This window comes from Triturus cristatus, chromosome 5_2, assembly GCF_964204655.1.
Source record: "Triturus cristatus chromosome 5_2, aTriCri1.1, whole genome shotgun sequence".
NCBI lineage: Eukaryota > Metazoa > Chordata > Amphibia > Caudata > Salamandridae > Triturus > Triturus cristatus.
The window spans coordinates 131,110,885-131,138,171 of record NC_140588.1 but is presented as its reverse complement, the minus strand read 5'-3'; positions in this window follow the sequence as shown (position 1 = coordinate 131,138,171).

Below are 27,287 nucleotides of genomic sequence, written 5' to 3'. Positions count from 1 at the left end.
AGATTGTCATATCCTGGTTGTTAGATCTGGGGGTCTATAGTTGGCAGAGGTAGGTACCTTTGACCAAATAGGGACCCTTGCGTCTAGTCAAGATAAGGGGGCACACTTTAAAATAACCCCTGCTCACCCCCTTGGTAGCTTGGCACGAGCAGACAGGCTTATCTCAGAGGCAGTGTGTAAAGCATTTGTGAACACATACAGTAACCCAGTGACAAAACTACAGATGGACACCACACCAGTTGTATAATAAAAATAAGTATCTTTTATATACACTTAACACAAGACCACAAACGATAAAAAAATCGACAATACTGTACTTTTAAAAAATAGCTAAGAACTGGCCATATGCAAATCAGCCTTGACCCTGTGCCTAATGGGAACAGTCCAGCCCGAACTGCCAAGCCAGTTGCTCCTTAGACAGGAAACAAGCATCCTAGGACCGGTTTCGGGGTTTCACCCCACTTCAGCCCAGATAGCTTGATTCCAGTGGCACAGTGAGCCCAGGACTCACGTCTGTGTACACTTGGCACACTTAGGGCAAGAAAGCAAAAGACACACAATTGATGGACTGACTGCAGAACAAATTAAAACATTCACCCCCAGTCAAGAGATCTGGGTTAAATCCATCATTCTTTTGCTTACCATGCCAACCAGGTTTAGACCTGGCCATATGCAAATCAGTCTTGACCTGTGCCTCATGGGAACAGTCCAGCCCAAACTGCCAAGCCAGGTCCTCCCTGGACCGGGAACAAGCATCCTAGGACCAGTTTCAGGGTTTCACCCCGTTTGCCAGGATAGCTTGATTCCAGTGGCACAGTGAGCCTACGACCCACGTCTGGGAATTTCTGACGCACTTAGGGCGAGAAAGCAAAAGACACACAATTGATGGACGGAAAGCAGAACAAATCAAAACATTCACCCCAGTCAAGAGAGCTGGGTTAAATCCATCATTCTTTTGCTCACCATGCCCCCAGTGTACACCTGGCTATATGCAAATCAGCCGTGACCCTGTGCCTCATGGGAACAGTTCAGCCCGATCTGCCATGCCAGGTCCTCCCTGGATCAAACCCAGATCTGTTGACTGGGTGTGAGTGTTTGATTGGTTCTGATGCTCGGTCCGTCACCATCCCCTTTTGTACTGCTTTGTTCGCCATAAGTTGGCAGGGTATGCTCAGACCTGAGTCCCTTGCTCACTTTGCCACTGGATTCAAGCAAGCCTGGCTGAAGACAGCTGAAATGCCAGAAACCGGTCCTAGGAAGCTTGTTTCCGGTCCAGGGAAGGCATGGCTTGGCAGTTCGGGCTGAACTGTTCCCATAAGGCACAGGGTCAGACTGATTTGCATATGGCCATATCTGAACTGGGGTGGCAAAGTGGGCTAAAGAACGGTGATGGATCAAACCCAGATCTGTTGACTGGGTGTGAGTGTTTGATTGGTTCTGATGCTCCGTCCGTCACCATCCCCTTTTGTACTGCTTTGTTCGCCATAAGTTGGCAGGGTATGCTCAGACGTGAGTCCCTTGCTCACTTTGCCACTGGATTCAAGCAAGCCTGGCTGAAGACAGCTGAAATGCCAGAAACCGGTCCTAGGAAGCTTGTTTCCGGTCCAAGGAAGGCATGGCTTGGCAGTTCGGGCTGAACTGTTCCCATGAGACACAGGGTCAGACTGATTTGCATATGGCCATGTCTGAACTGGGGTGGCAGAATGGGCTAAAGAACGGTGATGGATCAAACCCAGATCTGTTGACTGGGTGTGAGTGTTTGATTGGTTCTGATGCTCCGTCCGTCACCATCCCCTTTTGTGCTGCTTCCTCCCTGGGCCGGAAACAAGCATCCTAGGACCAGTTTTGGGGTTTAACCCTCTTCAGCCAGGATAGCTTGATTCCAGTGGCACAGTGAGCCCAGGAGCCACGTCTGGACATACCTGGCGCACTTAGGGCAAGAAAGCAAAAGACAAACAATTGATGGAAGAAATGCAGAACAAATCAAAACATTCACCCCCAGTCAAGAGATCTGTGTTATATCCATCATTCTTTTGCTCACCATGCCACCCCAATTTAGACCTGGCCATATGCAAATCAGTCTTGACCCTGTGCCTCATGGGAACAGTCCAGGCCGAACTGCCAAGCCAGGACCTCCCTGGACCAGAAACAAGCATCCTGGGACTGGTTTCGGGGTTTCAACCCTCTTTAGCCAGGATAGCTTGATTCCAATGCCACACTGAGCCTAGGACTCACGTCTGGGCATACCTGGCGCACTTAGGGTGAGAAAGCAAAATACACACAATTGATAGACGGAATGCAGAATAAATCAAAACATTCATCCCTAGTCAAGAGATGTGGGTTAAATACATCATTCTTTTGCTCACCATGTCACCCCAGTTTAAAACCGGCCATATGCAAATCAGTCTTGACCCTTTGCCTCATGGGAATACTCCAGCCCGAACTGCCAAGCCAGGTCCTCCCTGGACCGGAAACAAGCATCCTAGGACCGGTTTCGGGGTTTCACCCGTCTTCAGCCAGGATAGCTTGATTCCAGTGGCACAGTGAGCCCAGGACCCATGTCTTGGCATACCTGGCGCACTTAGGGCGAGAAAGCAAAAGATACACAATTGACGGACAGAATGCAGAATAAATCAAAACATTCAACCCCAGTCAATAGATCTGGGTTAAATCCATCATTCTTTTGCTCACCATGCCACTCCAGTTTAGACCTGGCCATATGCAAATCAGTCTTGACCCTGTGCCTCATGGGAATACTCCAGCCCGAACTGCCAAGCCAGGTCCTCCCTGGACCGGAAACAAGCATCCTAGGACCGGTTTTGGGGTTTCACCCCTCTTCAGCCAGGATAACTTGATCCAAGTGGCACAGTGAGCCCTGGAACCACGTCTGGGCATACCTGGTGCACTTAGGGCGAGAAAGCAAAAGACACACAATTGATGGATGGAATGCAGAACAAATCAAAACATTAACCTCCAGTCAAGAGCTCTGGGTTAAATCCATCATAATTTGCTCACCATGCCACCCAAGTTTAGACCTGGCTATATGCAAATCAGTCTTTCACCCTGTGCCTCATGGGAACAGTCCTGCCCGAACTGCCCAACCGGATCCTCCCTGGAATGGAAACAAGCATCCTATGACCGGTTTTGGGGTTTAACCCCTCTTCAGCCAGGATAGCTTGACTCCAGTAGCAGAGTGAGCCCAGGACCCACATCTGGGCATACCTGGCGCACTTAGGGCGAGAAAGCAAAATACACACAATTGATGGACGTAATGCAGAACAAATCAAAAAATTCACCCCCGGTCAAGAGATCTGGGTTAAATCCATCATTCTTTTGCTCACCAAGCCACCCCAGTTTTGACCTGGCCATATGCAAATTATTCTTGACCCTGTGCCTCATGGGAACAGTCCAGCCCGAACTGCCATGCCAGGTCCTCCCTGGACCGGAAACAAGCATCCTATGACCAGTTTTGGGGTTTAACCCTCTTCAGCCAGGATAGCTTGAATCCAGTGGCACAGAGAGCCCAGGACCCACATCTGGTCATACCTGGCGCACGTAGTGTGAGAAAGGAAAAAACACACAATTGATGGACGGAACGCAGAACAAATGAAAACATTCACCCCCAGTCAAGAGATCTGGGTTGAATCCATCATTCTTTTGCTCACCATGCCACCTGTTTAGACCTGGCCATATGCAAACCTTTTTTGGCCCCGTGCCTCATGGGAACAGTCCAGCCCGAACTGCCATGCTAGGTCCTCCCTGGACTAGAAACAAGCATCCTAGGACCAGTTTCGGGATTTCACCCCTCTTCAGCCAGGATAGCTTGATTCCTTTGGCACAGTGGGCCCACGACCCACATCTTGGCATACCTGGCGCACGTAGGGCGAGAAAGCAAAAGACACAATTGATGGACGGAATGCAGAACAAATCAAAACATTCACCAAAGGTCAAGAGATCTGGGTTATATCCATTATTCTTTTGCTCACCATGCCACCCCAATTTAGACCCGGCTATATGCAAATCAGTCTTGACCCTGAGCCTCATGGGAACATTCCTGCTCAAACTGCCAAGCCAGGTACTCCCTTGACCGGAGACATGCATCCTAAGACCAGTTTCGGGGTTTCACCCCTCTTCAGCCAGAATAACTTGATTCCAGTGGCACAGTGAGCCCAGGACCCACGTCTGGGCAAACCTGGTGCAGATAGGGCGAGAAAGCTAAAGACACACAATTGATGAACAGAATGCAGAACAAATCAAAACATTCACTCCCAGTCAAGAGATCTAGGCTAAATCCATCATTGTTGTGCTCACCATGTTAGACCAGGCCATATGCAAATCAGTCTTGACCCTGTGCCTCATGGGAACAATCCAGCCCGAACTGCCATGCCAGGTGCTCCCTGGGCCAGAAACAAGCATTCTAGGACTGGCTTCGGGGTTTCACCCGTCGTCAGCCAGGATAGCTTGATTCCAGTGGCACAGTGAACCCAGGACCCATGTCTTGGCATACCTGGCGCACTTAGGACGAGAAAGCAAATGACACAATATTGATGGATGGAATGCAGAATAAATCAAAACATTCACCCCCAGTGAAGAAATCTGGGTTAAATCCATCATTCTTTTGCTCACCATGCCACCCCAGTTTAGACCTGGCCATCTGCAAATCAGTCTTGACCCTGTGCCTCATGGGAACAGTCCAGCCCAAACTGCCAAACCAGGTCCTCCCTGGACCGTAAACAAGCATCCTATGACCGGTTTTGGGGTTTAACCCCTCTTCAGCCAGGATAGCTTGATTCCAGTGGCAGAGTGAGCCCAGGACCCACGTCCGGGCATACCTGGTGCACTTAGGGCAAGAAAGCAAAAGACAAACAATTGATAGACGGAACGCAGAACAAATCAAAACATTCACCCCGGTCAAGAGATCTGGGTTAAATCCATCATTTTTTGCTCACCATGCCACCCCAGTTTGGACCTGACCATATGCAAATCAGTCTTGACCCTGTGTCTCATGGGAACAGTCCAGCCCGAACTGCCAAAGAGGCTCCTCCCTGGACCAGAAACAAGCATCCTAGGACCGGTTGCAGGGTTTCACCCCACTTCAGTCATGATAACTTGATTTCAGTGGCACACTGAGCCCTGGACCCACATCTGAGCCTACCTGGCGCACTTAGGGCAAGAAAGCAAAAGACACACAATTGATGGACGAAATGCAGAACAAATAAAAACATTCACCTCCAGTCAAGATATCAGGGTTAAATCCATCATTCTTTTGCTCACCATGCCACCCCAGTTTAGACCTGGCCAAATGCAAATCAGTCTTGACCCTGTGCCTCATGGGAACAATCCATTACGAACTGCCATGCCAGGTCCTCGCTGGACCGGAAACGAGTATCCTAGGACTGGTTTCGGGATTTCACCCGTCGTCAGCCAGGATAGCTTGATTCCAGTGGCACAGTGAGCCCAGGACCCACGTCTTGGCATACCTGGCGCACTTAGGGCGAGAAAGCAAAAGACACAATATTGATGGATGGAATGCAGAATAAATCAAAACATTCACCCCAGTCAAGAAATCTGGTTTAAATCCATCATTCTTTTGCTTACCATGCCACCCCAGTTTAGACCTGACCATTTGCAAATCTGTCTTGACCCTGTGCCTCATGGGAACAGTCCAGCCCAAACTGCCAAGCCAGGTCCTCCCTGGACCGGAAACAAGCATCGTAGGACCGGTTTCGGGGTTTCACCCCTCTTCAGCCAGGATAGCTTGATTCCAGTGGCACAGTGAGCCCTGGACACACGTCTGAGCAAACCTGGCGCACCTAGGGTGAGAAAGCAAAAGACACACAATTGATGGACGGAATGCAGAACAAATCAAAACATTAACCTCCATTCAAGAGCTCTGGGTTAAATCCATCATAATTTGCTCGCCATGCCACCCAAGTTTGGACCTGGTCATAAGCAAAGCAGTCTTGACCCTGTGCCTCATTGGAACAGTCCAGCACGAACTGCCAAGCCAGGTTCTCCTTGGACCGGAAGCAATCATCCTTGGACGGGTTACACCCTCTTCAGGCAGGATAGCTTGAATCCAGTGGCACAGTGAGCCCAGTACCCACGTCTGGGCATACCTGGCGCACTTAGGGTGAGAAAGCAAAAGACACACAATTGATGGACGGAACGCAGAACAAATCAAAACATTCCCCCCCAGTCAAGAGATCTGGGTTGAATCAATCATTCTTTTGCTCACCATGCCACCACAGTTTAGACCTGGCCATATGCAAATCTTTTTTGACCCCGTGCCTCATGGGAACAGTCCAGCCCGAACTGCCAAGCCAGGCCCTCCCTGGACCAGAAACAAGCATCTAGGACCGGTTTTGGGATTGTACCCCTTTTCAGCCAGGATAGCTTGATTCCAGTGGCACAATGAGCCCAAGACTCTCATCTGGGCAAACCTGGTGCACTTAGGGGCGAGAAAGCAAAAGACACACAATTGATGGACGGAATGCAGAACAAATCAAAACATTCACCCCCAGTCAAGAGATCTGGGTTATATCCATCATTCTTTTGCTCACCATGCCACCCCAATTTAGACCCGGCCATATGCAAATCAGTCTTGACCCTGTGCCTCATGGGAACATTCCTGCCCAAACTGCCAAGCCAGGTCCTCCCTGGACCGTAGACAAGCATCCTAGGACCGGTTTCGGGGTTTCACCCCTCTTCCTCCAGTATAACTTGATTCCAGTGGCACAGTTAGCCCAGGACCACGTCTGGGCATACCAGGTGCAGATAGGACGAGAAAGCTAAAGACACACAATTGATGAACAGAATGCAGAACAAATCAAAACATTCACCCCCAGTCAAGAGAACAAGGCTAAATCCATAATTCTTTTGCTCACCATGCCACCCCAGTTTAGACCAGGCCATATGCAAATCAGTCTTGACCCTGTGCCTCATGGGAACAGTCCAGCCCGAACTGCCATGCCAGGTCCTCCCTGGACCAGAAACAAGCATCTTAGGACCGGTTTCAGGATTTCACCCCTCTTCAACAAAGACAGCTTGATTCCAGTGGCACAGTGGGCCCATGACCGACGTCTGGGCATACCTGGCGCACTTAGGGTGATAAAGCAAAAGACACACAATTGATGGGCGGAATGCAGAACAAATCAAAACATTCACCCCCCCAGTCAAGAGATCTGTGCTGAATCCATCATTCTTTTGCTCACCATGCCACTCCAGTTTAGACCTGGTCATATGCAAATCAGTCTTGACCCTGTGCCTCATGGGAACAGTCCGGTACAAAAGGGAGTGGAAATGGACGGAGCATCAGAACCAATCAAACACTCACACCCAGTCAACAGATCTGGGTTTGATCCATCACCATTCTTTAGCCCACTCTGCCACCCCACCTCAGACATGGCCATATGCAAATCAGTCTGACCCTGTGCCTCATGGGAGCAGTCCAGCCCGAATTGCCAAGCCATGCCTTCCCTGGACCGGAAACAAGCTTCCTAGGACCGGTTTCTGGCATTTCAGCCGTCTTCAGCCAGGCTTGCTTGAATCCAGTGGCAAAGTGAGCAAGGGACTCACGTCTGAGCATACCCTGCCAACTTATGGCGAACAAAGCGGTACAAAAGGGGGTGGAAATGGACGGAGCATCAGAACCAATCAAACACTCACACCCAGTCAACAGATCTGGGTTTGATCCATCACCGTTCTTTAGCCCCTCTGCCACCCCAGTTCAGACATGGCCATCTGCAAATCAGTCTGACCCTGTGCCTCATGGGAACTGTCCAGCCCGAACTGCCAAGCCATGCCTTCCCTGGACCGGAAACAAGCTTCCTAGGACCGGTTTCTGGCATTTCAGCCGTCTTCAGCCAGGCTTGCTTGAATCCAGTGGCAAAGTGAGCAAGGGACTCACGTCTGAGCATACCCTGCCAACTTATGGCGAACAAAGTGGTACAAAAGGGGGTGGAAATGGACGGAGCATCAGAACCAATCAAACACTCACACCCAGTCAACAGATCTGGGTTTGATCCATCACCGTTCTTTAGCCCACTCTGCCACCCCAGTTCAGACATGGCCATATGCAAATCAGTCTGACCCTGTGCCTCATGGGAACAGTCCAGCCCGAACTGCCAAGCCATGCCTTCCCTGGACCAGAAACAAGCTTCCTAGGACCGGTTTCTGGCATTTCAGCCGTCTTCAGCCAGGCTTGCTTGAGTCCAGTGGCAAAGTGAGCAAGGGACTCACGTCTGAGCATACCCTGCCAACTTATGGCAAACAAAGCGGTACAAAAGGGGGTGGAAATGGACGGAGATCAGAACCAATCAAACACTCACACCCAGTCAACAGATCTGGGTTTGATCCATCACCGTTCTTTAGCCCACTCTACCACCCCTGTTCAGACATGGCCATATGCAAATCAGTCTGACCCTGTGCCTCATGGGAACAGTCCAGCCCGAACTGCCAAGCCATGCCTTCCCTGGACCGGAAACAAGCTTCCTACGACCGGTTTCTGGCATTTCAGCCGTCTTCAGCCAGGCTTGCTTGAATCCAGCGGCAAAGTGAGCAAGGGACTCACGTCTGAGCATACCCTGCCAACTTATGGCGAACAAAGCGGTACAAAAGGGGGTGGAAATGGACGGAGCATCAGAACCAATCAAACACTCACACTCAGTCAACAGATCTGGGTTTGATCCATCCCCGTTCTTTAGCCCACTCTGCCACCCCAGTTCAGACATGGCCATATGGAAATCAGTCTGACCCTGTGCCTCATAGAAACAGTCCAGCCCGAACTGCCAAGCCATGCCTTCCCTGGACCGGAAACAAGCTTCCTAGGACCGGTTTTTGGCATTTCAGCCGTCTTCAGCCAGGCTTGCTTGAATCCCGTGGCAAAGTGAGCAAGGGACTCAACGTCTGAGCATACCCTGCCAACTTATGGCGAACAAAGCGGTAGAAAAGGGGTTGGTGATGGACGGAGCATCAGAGCCAATCAAACACTCACACCCAGTCAACAGATCTGGGTTTGATCCATCACCGTTCTTTGGCCCACTCTGCCACCCCAGTTCAGACATGGCCATATGCAAATCAGTCTGACCCTTTGCCTCATGGGAACAGTCCAGCCCGAACTGCCAAGCCATGCCTTCCCTGGACCGGAAACAAGCTTCCTAGGACCGGTTTCTGGCATTTCAGCCGTCTTCAGCCAGGCTTGCTTGAATCCAGTGCCAAAGTGAGCAAGGGACTCAACGTCTGAGCATACCCTGCCAACTTATGGCAAACAAAGCGGTACAAAAGGGGGTGGTGATGGACAGAGCATCAGAGCCAATCAAACACTCACACCCAGTCAACAGATCTGGGTTTGATCCATCACCGTTCTTTGGCAGGGTATGCTCAGACGTTGAGTCCCTTGCTCACTTTGCCACTGGATTCAAGCAAGCCTGGCTGAAGACGGCTGAAATGCCAGAAACCGGTCCTAGGAAGCTTGTTTCCGGTCCAGGGAAGGCATGGCTTGGCAGTTCGGGCTGGACTGTTCCTATGAGGCACAGGGTCAGACTGATTTGCATATGGCCATGTCTGAACTGGGGTGGCAGAGTGGGCTAAAGAACGGTGATGGATCAAACCCAGATCTGTTGACTGGGTGTGAGTGTTTGATTGGCTCTGATGCTCCGTCCATCACCACACCCTTTTGTACCGCTTTGTTCGCCATAAGTTGGCAGGGTATGCTCAGACGTTGAGTCCCTTGCTCACTTTGCCACTGGATTCAAGCAAGCCTGGCTGAAGACGGCTGAAATGCCAGAAACCGGTCCTAGGAAGCTTGTTTCCGGTCCAGGGAAGGCATGGCGTGGCAGTTCGGGCTGGACTGTTCCCATGAGGCACAGGGTCAGACTGATTTGCATATGGCCATGTCTGAACTGGGGTGGCAGAGTGGGCCAAAGAACGGTGATGGATCAAACCCAGATCTGTTGACTGGGTGTGAGTGTTTGATTGGCTCTGATGCTCCGTCCATCACCACCCCCTTTTGTACCACTCATGGGAACAGTCCAGCACGAACTGCCAAGCCAGGTCCTCGCTGGACCGGAAACAAGCATCCTAGGACTGATTTCGGGGTTTCACCCGTCGTCAGCCAGGATAGCTTGATTCTAGTGGCACAGTGAGCCTAGGACCCACATCTTGGCATACCTGGCGCACTTAGGGTGAGAAAGCAAAAGACACAATATTGATGGACGGAATGCAGAATAAATCAAAACATTCACCCCCAGTCAAGAAATCTGGGTTAAATTCATCATTCGTTTGCTCACCATGCCACCCCAGTTTAGACCTGGCCATTTGCAAAGCTGTCTTGACCCTGTGCCTCATGGGAACATTCCCGCCCGAACTGCAGAGTCAGGTCCTCCCTGGACCAGAAACAAGCATCCTAGGACCAGTTTCAGGATTTCACCCCTCTTCAGCCAGGATAGCTTGATTCCGGTGGCACAGTGAGCCCAGGATGCACGTCTGGGCATACCAGGCGCACTTGGGGCGAGAAAGCAAAAGACACACAATTGATGAACAGAATGTAGAACAAAACAAAACATTCACCCCCAGTCAAGAGATATGGGCTAAATCGATTATTCTTTTGCTCAACATGCCACCCCAATTTAGACCTGGCCATATGCAAATCAGTCTTGACCCTGTGCCTCATGGGAAGAGTCCAGCCCGAATTCCTACCACCCAGCGTTCCCCCTGGTCTCCTGATAAAAATGGTGCCTCATGCGTGTAGGAGGCCCAAGTACCCGCGACAGGCAGGGGCCCAAAATGTATTGAGGCGACATCAAAATTGCCTACCACCAAACAACCTGGTTTTGCAAGGGGGGTCACCTGGGTTTTTGTCCCCGTGCTCGGCGGCCATCTAGGGAAACCTACTAAACCCACACATTTCTGAAAACTAGACACTCCGGGGATTCCAGGGAGGTATGACTTGTGTGGATCCCCCAATGTTTCCTTACCCAGAATCCCCTGCAAACCTCAATTTTAGCTGAAAAAATCATTTTTTTCACACATTTCTGTGGGGGAAAGTTTTGGCATCACCAGGCTGACACAAGTTTTCTACCACCCAGCGTTCCCCAGGGTCTCCTGATAAAAATGGTGCCTCACTTGTGTGGGAGGCCCAAGTGCCCATGACAGGCAAGGGCCCAAAACATTATGTGATTGGTAATTTTTGATGTTGCCTCAATACGTATAGAGCTGCGTTTTGCGCCGTTTCCTGTCGCGGGCACTAGGCTGTCTCACACAAGTGAGGTACCATTTTTCTTAGAAAACTTTGGGGAATGCGGGGTGGGTGGAAATTTGTGGATCCACGAGGATTACAGAACTTTCTACCACAGAAATGTGGGCAAAATTTGTTTTTTTTGACAATGTTTTAGGTTTGCAAGGGATTCTGAGTAACAGAACCTGGTGGGAGGCAGTCAAGTCACCCCATGCTGGATTCCCCTGGGTGTCTAGTTTTCAGAAATGTATAGGTTTGCTAGGGTTCCCTAGGTGCCGGCAGAGCTATGGTTCAAAAACTGCAGCTAGGCACTTTGCCAAAAAAAGGGTCATTTTTCACTGCGAAATTGAGGTGTGTCCACGTTGCCTTTTTCACCGTTTCCAGTCGCGGGCACTAGGCCGACCCACACAAGTGAGGTACCATTTTTCTCGGAAGACTTTAGGGAATGCGGGGTGGGTGGAAATTTGTGGATCCACGCAGATTCCAGAACTTTCCACCACAGAAATATGGGGAACATTTGGTTTTTTGGACAATTTTTTAAGTTTGCAAGGGATTCTGGGTAACAGAAGCTGGTGTGAGGCAGTCAAGTCATCCCATCCTGGATTCCCCTGGGTGTCTAGTTTTCAAAAATGTATAGGTTTTCTAGGTTTCCCTAGGTGCCGGCAGAGCTAGGGTTAAAAAACAACAGCTAGGCACTTTGCAAAAAAAGGGTAATTTTTCATTGTGAAAATGTGGTGTGCTCATGTTGGGTTTTGAGCCATTTCCTGTCGTGGGCACTATGCTTCCCCACACAAGTGAGGGACCATTTTTATCACGAGATTTAGGGTAATTCAGATTTGTAAAGCAACTGTTATTACCTATTGACTTTCGATGTATTTCTGCCTTCCAAATGAAAGACATTGTGTAAAAAAGAAGTCATTTTGAAAAATGACCGATAATTCTTAAGCTAGTATGAGTATTAACAATTTCGAAAATGTGCAAATATCTACTGTTTCTAAACTCTTTATAATTTTTTCCCATTTCAGAAATACATAGGTGTCTTTCATACCGCTTTTTCCATGTATACATTTTCCCACAAAAATTGCTAAATACCCGGTACATAATAAAAAGCCATTGCAAATTGCTGCTCAGTTATTGACTCTGAGTTTGTCGGGTTGTTGGTGAACCTACAAGTCCTATATATCCCCAGAACCAGAAAGGTCCATCGGATGTAACGGTATATTGCTTTCAAAGAGCTATCATAATTAGAAGAAGTTACAGGTTAAAACGTTGACACAAAAGGCTGTTTTTTTCAAATAATTTTCAATTTTTCCTATATTTACCTGTTAGTTTCTATAAAGAAACCCTGAAGGATCTACACAAATGACCCCTTGCTGAATTCAGAATTTTGTCTGCTTTTAGAAAATGTATAGCTTTCTAGGATTCATTATAGCTTTCACACCCATTTCTACCATTAACTGGAAGGAGGTTGAAAGCACAAAAAATAGCAGAATTGGCTATGTCCCAGTAAAATGCCAAAACTGTTTAAAAAAATGTTGGTTTTCTGACAAAAGACTGTCATTCCCTAAAAGCTGAGAAAATGGTGATTTCAACCCCAGAAACCCTTTTTTAATACCATTTGCAGGGACAAACCCAGACGCTTTAATTTGCAGCCCTTTGTTCCCATTTTTCCCCCAAAAACAAATTTAGCTGTATTTTGGCTAATTTCTTGGACTCCTTCAGGGTAATCCACAAACCCTGGGTACCTTTAGAATCTCCATGATGTTGGAAGAAAAGGACGTGAATTTGGCGTGGATACCTTATGTGGTCAAAAAGTTACAGGGGTCTAAGCGCGCACGACCCCAAATAGCCCAAGAAAGGGTTAGCACAGGGGGGGAAAAGGCCTAGCAGCAAAGGAGTTACATCCATCATTCTTTTGTTCACCATGCCACCGCAGTTTAAACCCAGCCATATAGAAATCAGTCTTGACCCTGTGCCTCATGGGACCAGTCCAGCCCGAACTGCCAAGCCAGGTCCTCCCTGGACCGGAAACAAGCATCGTAGGACCGGTTTCGGGAATTCTCCCCTCTTCAGCCAGGATAGCTTGATTCCAGTGGCACAGTGAGCCCAGGACCCACATCTGGGTATCCATGGCGCACTTAGGGCGAGAAAGCAAAAGACACACAATTGATGGACGGAACGCAGACCAAATCAAAACATTCACCCCAACCAAGATATGTGGGTTAAATCCAATATTCTTTTGCTCACCATGCCACCCCAGTTTAGACCAGGCCATATGCAAATCAGTCTGGACCCTGTGCCTCATGTGAACAGTCTAGCCCAAATTGCCAAGCCAGGTCCTCCCTGGACCGGAAACAAGCATCGTAGGACCGGTTTCGGGAATTCTCCCCTCTTCAGCCAGGATAGCTTGATTCCAGTGGCACAGTGAGCCCACGACCCACATCTGGGCATCCCTGGCGCACTTAGGGCGAGAAAGCAAAAGACACACAATTGATGGACGGAACGCAGACCAAATCAAAACATTCACCCCAACCAAGATATGTGGGTTAAATCCATTATTCTTTTGCTCACCATGCCACCTCAGTTTAGACCAGGCCATATGCAAATCAGTCTGGACCCTGTGCCTCATGTGAACAGTCTAGCCCAAATTGCCAAGCCAGATCATCCCTGTACCAGAAACAAGCATCCTAGGACCGGTTTCGGGGTTTCACCCGACTTCATCCAGGATAGCTTGATTCCAGTGGCACAGTGAGCCCAGGACCCACAACTGGGCATCCCTGGCGCACTTAGGGCGAGAAAGCAAAAGAGACACAATTAATTGACAGAATGTAGAACAAATCAAAACATTCACCTCCAGTCACGACATCTAGGTTAAATCCATCATTCTTTTGCTCACCATGCCACCCCAGTTTAGACCTGGCCATAAGCAAATCAGTTTGACCCTGTGCCTCATGGGAACAGTCCAGCCCGAACTGCCAAGCCAGGTCCTCCCTGGACCGGAAACGAGCAACCTAGGACTGGTTTCTGGTTTTCACCCCTTTTCAGCCAGGATTGCTTGATTCCAGTGGCACAGTGAGCCCAGGACCCACATCTGGGCATACCTGGCGCACTGAGGGTGAGAAAGCAAAAGACACAATTGATGGACAGAATGCAGAACAAATTAAAACAGTTACCCCCAGTCAAGAGATCAGGGTTAAATCCATCATTCTTTTGCTCACCATGCCACCCCAGTTTAGACCTGGCCATATGCAAATCAGTCTTGACCCAGTGCCTCCTGGGAACAGTCCAGCCCGAACTGCCAAGCCAGGTCCTCCCTGGACCGGAAAAAAGCATCCTTGGACCGATTTTGGGGTTTCACCCCTCTTCAGCCAGGATAGCTTGATTCCAGTGGCACATCTGGGCGCATCTGGGCATACCTGGCGCACTTTGGTTTTGCTTTGTTCGCCCTAAGTTGGCAGGGTATGCCCAGACGTGGTTCCCTTGCTCACTTTGCCACTGGATTCAAGCTAGCCTGGTCCCAGGATGCTTATTTTGTTACAGGGATGACATGGCCTGGCAGTTCAGGATGGATTGTTCCCATGAGGCACAGGGTCAGACTGATTTGCATATGGCTATGTCTGAACTGGGGTGACGGAGTGAATTAAAGAATGATGATGGATTAAACCCAGATCAGTTGATTGGGGTTGAGTGCTTGCAATGTTCAACACTCCGTCTATCATCCCCTTTGGTTTTGCTTTGTTCGCCCTAAGTTGGCAGGGTATGCCCAGACGTGGGATCCTTTCTCACTTTGCCACTGGATTCAAGCTAGCCTGGCTGATGACGGCTGATTAGCCAGAAACCTGTCCAAGGCTACTTGTTTCAGGTCCAGAGAAGACATGGCTAGGTAGTTTGGGCTGGACTGTTCCCTTGAGGCACCGCTTCAGACTGATTTGCGTATGGCCATGTCTGAACTGGGGTGACGGAGTGAATTAAAGAATGATGGTGGATTAAACGCAGATCAGATGACTGGGGGTGAGTGCTTGCAATGTTCAACACTCACTCAGTTCAGTTCAGTAGTTCTTTATTCTGTGATTAAAAAACACCATAAAAGTCATATAGATACAGACAGTTTAGTTTTTCCTAAAAAAAACAATTCAATCATCTTAGGAGCCCTGAATGGAATTACAATTCATCAAGGGAAAACACAATTAACTCACCCTCGAACCGTTGGCTAAAATCATATTACATTAGAACCACAGGGAAAAGCAGACCACACATATCCATAATAATCACATTAAAACCTCCCCTCTAGTTGCTCTTAATCTCAGCGCAACTTTAATAAAATTCATCATACAACATAATGTCAATGGCTCGCTAGCTTTTTGTAAAAAGAGCAAAGCAGATTTAGCTTGTGTCAGTTTTGCCCTTTTTAAAATTTCTATTAAAAACTTCCGCCGTGGCATTAAATAAAAAGGACAAATTAATACATAATGAAGGGTGTCCTGCGGAGACCTATTGTCGCAGCCGCAGGCACCCTTCTGCCCAATTGACACTGTAAAACCTGGCGGATCTGCCAGTAGATGTGGTAAAAGATTGAGCCTAAAACGACACATTAAAAACCTCTCTTGGGCGTTGTGCATGAGATAGAGGTAGGGTTCCGTCCCCTTTGTGGTCTTAACTGTGTTATGGGCAATCACCGCACCTTTGGACCCTTCCCCTAGTGTTCTCCTTGTGTCTCTTTGGGCCATGAAGGATCTCTTTAGTGACATTTTATCTTGAGTGGTGATTGCTTCTCGGTTTACAAACAAATCTTTACAGCCTAGGCTATCCAAGTTAGACTCGACATATTTTAGCCATGGGATATTCATACTTTTATCTCTTGTCAAGCAGTCTTTTAAAATGAGCCTACTCAGTACGGCTTCTGGGTTTGTCCAGATTTTAAGCCAGGTTAAAATGGGTCTAAACTTGACCATATCTTCGATATAAGGCCTCCCCAATTCTCTGTGCGCGATAACAGCTGGAGTACTCTGTGGTAATTTTAAGACTGACCTAAAAAATTTATTTTCCTCGCGCTGCAGCTGATCCGTATTTACATATCCCCACACTTCCGCACCGTACATAGCTTTTGAGCAGCAGATAGAGATTCATGGTTTGTTCCGGGGACCATCTGCCCAATCTCCTCCCATAACTCGCTATTGCTCTATTCGAAGCAATTAATTTTCCGCGTCGTTCCTCCACTAGAGGTGAGAATTTTAATGTCTCATCAAATCTTAGACCCAAATAGGAGAAGGACTTCACTTTTTCCAATATGTGTCCCCCAATCCTGTGCACAAGGTTGGGGCGTGATTTATTGCCTACTGACATCACATAGGATTTACCAAGATTAACCGACAGGTCTAAGGCTTCCATAAACTTAACAAAGCCATCAGTCAGTGTTTGTAGACCTTTCGGGGTGCGGGCTAGCAACACCGCGTCATCGGCATATAACAAAACCGGAATATGGCGCGATCCTACTTTTGGGCAGTCAGTGTTTAGGTTAAGTAAACACGGCTCTAGGTTGTTGATGTAGAGGGAAAATAAAAAGGGGGCAAGGATACACCCCTGTCTCATTCCACTGGTACATGCGAAGGCTTCTGTTAACCCCCCATCAGTGTTGTAACGTACCCTGGCTGTAGTGTCTCGGTGTAGTTCTCTCAGTATGTTAATCAGCCCTGGGTCTATTCCCAACTTGCTCAATATCGACCAAAGTTTGCTCCTGTTTACGTGATCAAATGCGGCCGCAAGATCCATGAATCCTAGATAAATAGTTTCATTGCTCGTTTTGGTAAACTTTGCGGCCAGCATGTACAGGTTCAGACATTGGTCACTAGTAGATCTACCAGATCTGAAACCGTTTTGTATGTCTGAGACAATATTATTGTCTTCAGACCATTCAATAAGTCGGTTCAAAATGACCCTTCCTAACATTTTGGCTGTTACATCAATCAGCGAAATTGACCTATAACATTGGGGGTTGTCCCTATTACCCTTTTTAAAAATAGGGACTATAACTGCCGTAGACCAGGACCGGGGTAAACCACATATAACTGCTGTATTTTATTTATAACCCTTGTAATAATTGGAGCCCATAGGTCTACATTACTCAAAAATAGATCCGGGGGGGTCCCATCTGGGCCCGGAGCTTTATTTTTGGTCAAGCCCTCAATGCCCACCCTAATTTCGGTTAAGGTAAAGTCCACTATCTGTATATCTGGAGTCGCCATCTCTTCCTCTATAATGGGGTCCTTGCAGTGGTTATACAGACCCTGAAAGTGTGCCAGCCACTGCTCAGGCAAGATGTTTGGTCCGATCTCAGGGGCGTTGTCTTGAAAGCATGGGTTATTTATTAAGCTCCAAAACTTGGTGATATCCTTTTTTTCAGCCGCCTCCCTTAGGTCTGCCCATGGGCAGGGTATGCCCAGACGTGGGTCCCTTGCTCACTTTGCCACTGGATTTAAGCTAGCCTTGCTGATGACGGCTGATTAGCCAGAAACCAGTGCCAGGATGCTTGTTTCCGGTCCAGGGAAGACATGGTTTGGCAGTTTGGGCTGGACTGTTCCCATGAGGCACAGGGTCAGACTGTTTTGCATATGGCCGTGTCTGAACTGGGGTGGCGGAGTGAGCTAAAGAATGATGATGGATTAAACCCAGATCAGTCGACTGGGGGTGAGTGATTGCTATGTTCAACACTCCGTCCATCAACCCCGTTGGTGCTTTGTTTGCCCTAATTTGGCAGGGTATGCCCAGACGTGGGTCCCTTGCTCACTTTGCCACTGGATTTAAGCTAGCCTGGCTGATGAGGGTTGATGAGCCAGAAACCGGTCCCATGATGCTTCTTTCCGGTCCAGGGAAGACATGGCCTGGCAGTTCGGCTGGACTGTTCCCATGAGGCACAGAGTGAGACTGATTTGCATATGGCCATGTCTGACGTGGGGGTGCGGAGTGAGCTAAAGAATGATGATGGATTAATCCCAGATCAGTTGGCTGGGGGTGAGTGCTTGCAATGTTCAACACTCCGTCCATCATCCCCTTTGGTTTTGCTTTGTTCGCCCTAAATTGGCAGGGAATGCCGAGAAGTGGGCCCCTTGTTCACTTTGCCACTGGATTCAAGCTAGCTTGGCTGATGACGGCTGATTAGCCAGAAACCGGTCCAAGGAGGCTTGTTTCCGGTCCAGGGGAGAAATGACTTGGCAGTTCGGGCTGGACTGTTCCCATGATGCACAGGGTCAGACTGATTTGCATATGGCCATGTCTGAACTGGGGTTGTGGAGTTAGTTAAAGTATGATGATGGATTAAACCCAGATTAGTTGACAGGGGGTGAGTGCTTGCAATGTTCAGCACTCCATCCATCATCCCCTTTGGTTTTGCTTTGTTCGCCCTAAGTTGGCAGGGAATACCCAGACGTGGGTCCCTTGCTCACTTTGCCACTGGATTCAAGCTAGCCTGGCTGATGATGGCTGATTAGCCATAAACCGGTCCCAGGATGCTTGTTCCGGTCCAGGGAAGACATGGCTTGGCAGTTCGGGCTGGATTGTTCCCATTAGGCACAGGGTTAGACTGATTTGCATATAGCAATGTCTGAACTGAGATGGCCGAGTGAGCTAAAGGATGATGATGGATTAAACCAAGATCAGTTGACTTGGGGTGAGTGCTTGCAATGTTCAACACTCCGTCCATCATCACCTTTAGTTTTGCTTTGTTTGCCCTAAGTTGGCAGGGTATGCCCAGACAAGGCTTCCTTGCTCTCTTTGCCACTGGATTCAAGCTAGCCTGGCTGATGACGGCTGATTAGCCAGAATCTGGTCCCATGATGCTTGTTTCCGGTCCAGGGAATACATGGCTTGGTAGTTCGGGCTGGACTGTTCCCATGAGGCACAGGTTCAGACTGATTTGCATAGGGCGATGTCTGAATTGGGGTGGCGGACTGAGCTAAAGAATGATGATGGATTAAACCCAGATCAGTTGACTGGGGGTGAGTGCTTGCAATGTTTAACACTCCGACCATCATCCCCTTTGGTTTTGCTTTGTCCCTGAGACTTCAGCAGGAGGCAAGCTCTATCTCAAGCCCTTGGAGATCCTTCACAAGTTGATGAAAGTACACACAAAGTTCCTCTCTCCTTTCTTTGGCAGTCAGGCAACCACTGCCGGCCAATCCCTCAAACAGCACTCAGCTTAGGGATAGTCTCTTCCTCAGTTTCTCTGTTTCCTTTCCTCAGCAAAGGTTTCTTCTTGTTTCCCAAAAGTGATCTAAAGTTCTGTGGTCTGGGTCGCCCTTTTTATACACAGTTTCTCTGAAGGCAGAGAGGTCTTTGCCTAGTCCAAACCAGTTCTGGTCAGTCCTGGAACACGTTGTTGACAAGACTCCTTCTTTCCTTTCACAGTGTAGGCCAGGGACATCAGACGCACCACAGGAGGTGGAGCCAGCATTGTGGAGGGAAGGTATAGCACTATTCAGGTCCCAGATGCAACTTCTCCCACCCATCTGCATACAGATCTCTCTATTCAACCCTGTGCTGACTCACCCTGTCTCCTGGAATCCCCCAGCCCCTGTCACTCAAACTCCAGACAAGGAATACAGAACCTAGCAGAGGCAGGCTTGGATGGTTAGGTAAGAAAATACCTACTTTCTAAAAGTGGTATTTTCAAACACAGAATGTTAAAACCAACTTTACTAAAAGATGTATTTTATCATTCTGAATTCAGGCATACTAAACTTGAATTTCTACCTAGTTTCCTGAGTCATTTAGGATTATAAGATGTAATATTCAAACTGCCCATTCTGGCCTATGGGAACAGGTAGCCTTGCAATAGTGAAAAATGAAAATGGCTGTAATTCACTATTAGGATATGGCACACACTCCAGGGCATGTTCTACCTTATACTTACAATGCACCCTGCCCTTGGGCCTACCATAGGGGTGTCTGATATGAAGAAAAAGGAAGATTTAGGGACTGGCAAGTGGGTGCACTTGCCCAGTCAACATGGCAGTACCAGACTGCACACAGGTTCTGCAATGGCAGACCCGAGACACACTTTTACAAGCTGCTTCTGTGGGTGGAACAACCAGTGCTGCAAGCCCACCAGCAGCATTTGGTTTACAAGCCCTGGGCACACTCAGTGCCCTGTACTAGGGTCTGACAAGTAAACCAAACCAGCCAATCATGGAATCACTAATCCATACATCAATTTACCATAGGGAGAGCATATGCACTTTAGCACTGATCAACAGTGGTAAAGTGCCCAGAGTCATAAAACAGCCAACAACAGGTAAGAAAAAATACAGGAGGAAGGCAAAAAGTTCAGGGATGACCCTCCAAAGAGGACAGAGTCCAACACAGCCCCTTCCAGCCAAAACACAGGGTAGACCAATCACTACCTTGATGGGCTTCCCTGCTTTGGGGGATAGAACCTGGACCTGGCCCACAACTGCAGGGGCACATTCCAGTTCTACGCCAATCTGAACCCATTTGAATCCCTCTGTCCATACTCTCAGGGCCCACCAATCTAATCCATGGAGAAACCTTCTCCTCACCTGTGGACACCACCTGTTCAGCACCTAACCTTAGCTTGCTCACAGGTGTGTCCCAACAGACAGACAGCAAGCCACAGTGGCCACTGACAGTAGTCAGTGACGAGACCCAGGCCTTATGCCTCTCAGGGCTCTCAAACCTCTGTGGCATCAGAGAATGGGGGACAGTAGCCCCAGGTGCTTGGCACCCTTTGTCCACTCTCCCGCCTGTCAGGTTAGGTATGACATCCTGGCACTGACCCACAAGCCACGGGCCTGTACCCGGCAGCTGGACAAGAGACTGGGGTGGACTTTCCCACACCCATCCCTCCTCCTCCTTGGGGCTCTGTACCCTCCCACTTGGAGTGGTACCCCCTTCCAGAATTGTCAAGGTGACTGTAGCAGGTGCCTGCACAATTTGCCCACCAGTTCAGGGGTTCTATCCTGCAACTGGGCGTCCAGGTCAGGGGGGATACCCTGAACCTGGTCCTCCAATCTAGGGTCTAAAACTCTCCAGTTGAACCGGGGTCAGAGTTGAGGACTCCCTCCCTCTGCACCCCCTTCCAGAGTACTGCACCTTCCCATCAGGAGCGGTACCCTAGAAGACAACCCGGTCAGGGCACTGTTTAAAGTTGTCCCACCCTCAAGGTCAGACAACACCTGAACCTGGCTTCCCAACCCATGGACCAACCCCTGTGGTTGAACACTTGCCTGGCACACCAGGACTTTATTGGGAGCACATATGCCCCCCCCAGGGTGACACACAGCTCATGTGTCATATGACAGTCTGCCTGGCGCAGATCTCCCGACCCCTGTCAATCTGACAGCGTGTGAAGATCCCCCAGGACAGAAGTGGTGTCACCATGGTCATTCACAGGTGACTCAGCCCTTCTAGCTGGCCCCTGACCCACTGGTTCTTCCACTCGGGACTCTTTCCACCTCTCACCCCTCACTCTGGACTTCTGCACCCTCCACATCTGATGGAGGCCTGCTTACAGACACTCCCAGTTCACTGGACACTAAGGGATCCCCTTCAACGGGTGGCCCATCAGGACAGCCTAGGCTCCCTACCTAGTGTTCCCTTAATAAACCATCCAGGCCCTGAGACTGGGTTTCAGGCACCTTGGGACATGCTGCCCCGCATTCACTCCTCCATTGAGACAGGACGTGAGTCCCTACACCCATCCCACTACACTGGGACCTAGCTGGGCTACTCTGAACCTCTTCCACCCCTCGGGGTTGGAAGACACCTGAACCACTCCTCGTAGGATCACTCTCCAATGCCTCTTCAGACCCTCTGGAATCCACTATAAGGTCTGCCTCCAATGTGAGTTCCCTGGGGTCAGAGAACTCACTCTCCATCAGGTGTTGGCATAGCTCTGGAAAAGAGGGACTTACAATATGTTCTCCCACAATTGGATTACACAGCCCCCTATAAGGGTTGACCCCTTCACCTCTCCATCCAGTGCCTCGCACACGTACTCCACACCACTCTCTTGAGATTGGCAAGACAGTATCTGACTGTCTCTGTTACTCAACCCACACTCTTCTGGGCGGTCTTCACACACACACCAGGACTTCAACCTCACTGCTCTCTCATCTAAAGTCAGTGGAGTGTCCCTCCCACCACTAGGACCATGAACCCCTGGGACAGTTTCCCAATCTATCTCAGGGACACTGTGCACCACTGGAGCTACCTCACGTTCTTGAACCTCCTGGCATAAATCAACCCCCTCCAAGTCAGGCACCACATCTCTTGGTGTGTGTACTACTTCCTTAGCACTAGATAACTCAATATTGCTGCTACCATCTGAGCTGGATTCCACCTCCAACCCAGCAAAGCTAGTTCTCTGAGCTACACACATTTCTTGTTGTTGGGCTGAGACACTCATGGCCTCAAACCTCTTGAGCTTCAAATCAAGCTCCCTCATTCTCAACTCATGCTCAAACTGCATCTTCTTATCCTCTAGGGCCAATTTCCTAATTTCTAACTGCCCTTTCATTTTGGCTAGCTCCAACTCATGCATCCTATTCCTCTCCCTGTCCTCCAGCTCCTCTGTTACAGGTCTTTGGCAAAAACACTGCTACATGCTGGGGAAGTTGCTCTCCTCCCCCTGGACCCAATGGCCCACCCAGCTGCTCCTCTGCATTCTCAACCCCGTCCTCATTCTCAGGGGTACTCTTTGCTGCGACCCAGGCCCTCAGCGCCTTTTTGAACTCATCCTTCTTGGTGAGACCGGTCATTGCAACTTTACATATCCTGCAGAAGTGCTTTAGCTATTTTACATTGTAGCATTCCAGTTTCTCCTCTTCTCACTCATAATCAACAGATGCTATGGATGCTGCTTTCTCCATGGTGGTTAAATTTGGCAGTTCTTTGCAAAAATAGAAAATCCCAGGAAAAACAATCTACCAAAAGTATGTGGTCATGTTTTGGTTTGCACTCACTGTACATGAGTCACAAATGCAAGTCCAGAGTCCCACCGCTGCCACCAATGTTAGATCTGGGGGTCTCTAGTTGGCAGAGGTAGGTACCTTTGACCAAATAGGGACCCTTGCGTCTAGTCAGGGTAAGGGGGTACGCTCCTAAAATAACCCCTGCTCACTCCCTTGGTAGCTTGGCACTAGCAGATAGGCTTATCTCGGAGGCAGTGTGTAAAGCATTTGTGAACACATACAGTAACCCAGTGACAACACTACAGATGGACACCACACCAGTTGTATATTAAAAATAAGTATATTTTATATAGACATAACACAAGACCACAAACGACAAAAATCCACAATACTGTACTTTAAAATTGCTAGAAAAAAGCTTAGTTCTCTTAAGATGTAAAATGCGACACTTTGAGTTCAATGTACGTTAGGATGCGAAACGCTATACAACGAAAGTGGTGCAGGGAAGGTGATGCGTGGGTTCCTTACACGCAAGAATGGTGATGCGTCGGTTCCCTACTGATGCGTAGGGGATGCGCCGGTTCTTCTCGGCGTGGAGAGGTGATGCATCGGTTTCATACTGCACTTCCGTGGCAATCCGACCAGCAACACCATGATGCGATGAAGATCCGGTGCAATGCAACAAAGATGGTGTTTTATTCTTGATGCGACACGATGCGTGCACGCCTGACTGCTGTGCGGCGACTCAACGATTCTTCTGAGCCGCGATAGGCCCTGCGACACGCTTCCGGGTGATGCGACGGCATCTGATGCGACGGTGACACTCTTCTCCGGCGATGTGAGGTGCTTCGGTGATGATGCGGGAGCTCCAGCGGAGGCGACATGCTTCTCTGTTGATGCCGCGGCATCTGATGCGACGTCGATCCTCTTTTCTGGCGATGCGACGACAGCGGCTGCGGCGGTGACACGCTTCTTCTTCGTGAGTCACGCTTCCAGCTCCTTGCAACACACAGTCCCTCAGAAAGCCCCGCACAGCAGCAGGCACTTCCACAAGACTCTTGGGGAGCTGGTTGGTGAAGTCTGTTGTCCTTGAGACTTCAGCAGGAGGGAAGCTCTATTTCAAGCCCTTGGAGATCCTTCACAAGTTGATGAAAGTACACACAAAGTTCCTCTCTCCTTTCTTTGGCAGTCAGGCAACCACTGCAGGCCAATCCCCCAAACAGCACACAGCTTAGGGATAGTCTATTCCTCAGTTTCTCTGGTTCCTCTCCTGAGCAAAGGTTTCTTCTTGTTTCCCAAAAGTGATCTAAAGTTCTGGGGTCTGGGTCCCCCTTTTTATACACAGTTTATCTTTCTTCTCTGAAGACCGAGAGGCCTTTGCCTAGTCCAAACCAGTTCTGGTCAGTCCTGGAGCACTTTGTTGACAAGACTCCTTCTTTCCTTTCACAGTGTAGGTCAGGGACATCAGACGCACCATAGGAGGTGGGGACAGCATTGTGGAGGGAAGGCACAGCCCTATTCAGGTCCCAGGTGCAACTCCTCCCACCCATCTGCATGCAGATCTCTCTATTCAGCCCTGTGCTGACTCACCCTGTCTCCTGGAATCCCCCAGCCCCTGTCACTCAAACTCCAGACAAGGAATACACAACCTAGCAGAGGCAGGCTTGGATGGTTAGGCAAGAAAATACCTACTTTCTAAAAGTGGTATTTTCAAACACAGAATGTTAAAACCAACTTTACTATGAAGATGTATTTTATCATTCTGAGTTCAGGCATACTAAACTTGAATTTCTACCTAGTTCCCTGAGTCAGTTAGGATTATAAAATGTAATATTCAAACTGCCCATTCTGGCCTATGGGGAACAGGTAGCCTTGCAATAGTGAAAAACGGAAATGGCTGTAATTCACTATTAGGACATGCCACACACACCAGGGCATGTCCTATCTTATACTTCAATGCACCCTGCCCTTGGGCCTACCATAGAGGTGTCTGATATGAAGAAAAGGGAAGGTTTAGGGACTGGAAAGTGGGTGCACTTGCCCAGTCAACATGGCAGTACCAGACTGCACACAGGCTCTGCAATGGCAGACCTGAGACACACTTTTACAGGCTGCTTCTGTGGGTGGCACAACCAGTGCTGCAAACCCACCAGCAGCATTTGGTTTACAAGCCTGGGCACACTCAGTGCACTGTACTAGGGTCTGACAAGTAAACCAAACCAGCCAATCATGGAACCACTAACCCATACATCAATTTACCATAGGGAGAGCATATGCACTTTAGCACTGATCAGCAGTGGTAAAGTGCCCAAAGTCACACAACTGCCAACAACAGGTCAGAAAAAATAAAGGAGGAAGGCAAAAAGTTCAGGGATGACCCTGCAAAAAGGGCCAAGTCCAACATTGGTGCACAGTAAGGTCCTCATTTACTTTTCTTTAAAAGCTAATGCAATTTAATATATAATGATAAATGTGTTGCATAATGCACCATTGTTTCCTACATTTTATTGGGAGGAGAGCCTCCCAAAGCCCCCTTTGTGGTGATCAGGCTCACTCACTGCACTTGGGGTGCACCGTATGGGAACTTTGTCTGAAAACATTTGCCAGGGCTCTTTTGGGGTTCCAGTCTTTCCCTGGCAGGAGCAGGAGCCTCGTACTGCAAAATAAAACCAACCATTTAAAAGTTAGTCACGGAGATGCAGCACCAACCTTACAATCAAATTTTTTTGTTTTATGCTAATTCTTTCAATATAAAATACTAAAATCCTTAGTAATTCAAAGAATTACTATTCTAATGTTTGAAATTTAAATCATACAAATTACTTAGGGTCCCTGGCTTCCAGTGGTGACTCAATGGGGGTCCTCGGGAGTCAAATGTTTGGGAACCACCGCCCTAGGCAGTCGCAATTTCGGGGGCCCCCTTGCAAATTATCTCCGAATACCCAATGCACCTAATTTTTTTATGAGCTGCCAGAAGATGAGCTTTTAAGAGACAAACTGTTATTAAATCTGATGTCTCTGGTTTATATACTTTAAGTTGTATTTTGATCTGTTGTCGCGGGGCCCCTAAAAGGAGTGGGCCCTTAGGTCGGTGCCTACTTTGCCTATTTAGTAATCCAGAACCATAATTCTGGAGCAGAGAAATAACCAGGCTAATTCCAGGGAATTTGTAATGGAGCCACTAGCCAATTTCTGCTCTACACCATCCTATTTTAATATACTCTATTGCTGAGTAATGTCTCGCCCATGCATACCTGCGGACCGAAGGTCGTCTGGTAACAGACAGCATGTCTCTCAGCAAGTGATGTCTCTTCCTGTCCTTCGCTAATTGGTTTAAAATCCTTTATGCCTTTAAAGGAGGAGGCGGCGACCCATTTGCTCGTAGCCCTGCGTCTGTAACATTCTGTTAGAGGCGTTTGTTTTCATTTTTAAGCATTCCGAAGGACTTTATCTGAGAAATGTCAGGCAGCGGCAAGGTCATCTTGTGGAGTTTTTCCACGCAGTGACAATCACTTGTGACATTCAGCAAGAAAAACGAAAGCTCACGTTTAGCGGAAACAATGTAGCACAGATAACATGCAGTTATTTGGGGACGCAAAACATTTTGTCACCCTGAACAAAATAAAGTAAGAAAACACACATCTTTTGAGGCCTGATTTTGAGGCCTAGTGTAGTTGTGCTAAGTGAAAACAATATACCATCCAATGCACAACCAAGGGTACTAATATTGCCGAACTCGCGTAGAAGAGCACTGCACATGATAAAGGGCCCTTGTCAATGCTGGTGGAGTACATGTGGGGTTTCTTCACCCCAAGTTAAAGTCAAGCAGAGTCAGAAATCTATTCAACTTTTCTCAGACCTTCACAACATCACTCACCCATAGTATTAATTATGCACAATCTGTTCTCTCAGTGCACAGTTCTTTGGAAGCCAACTGTTTGGTTTTTAATGGTCCCTCTAAGGGGTCAAGATCTTGGGACTGGTACAGCAGGGACAGACAGACTTTTTAGCCTATTTTTGGCTCCCGGAAATTTCTGTTAGGCAAGCATGTCCTTGCTTTCAGACCACCTGTATAACACGTAGATAATGTCAAGGTGATGTCAGCGGCATAGCAAGAAATACTGTGG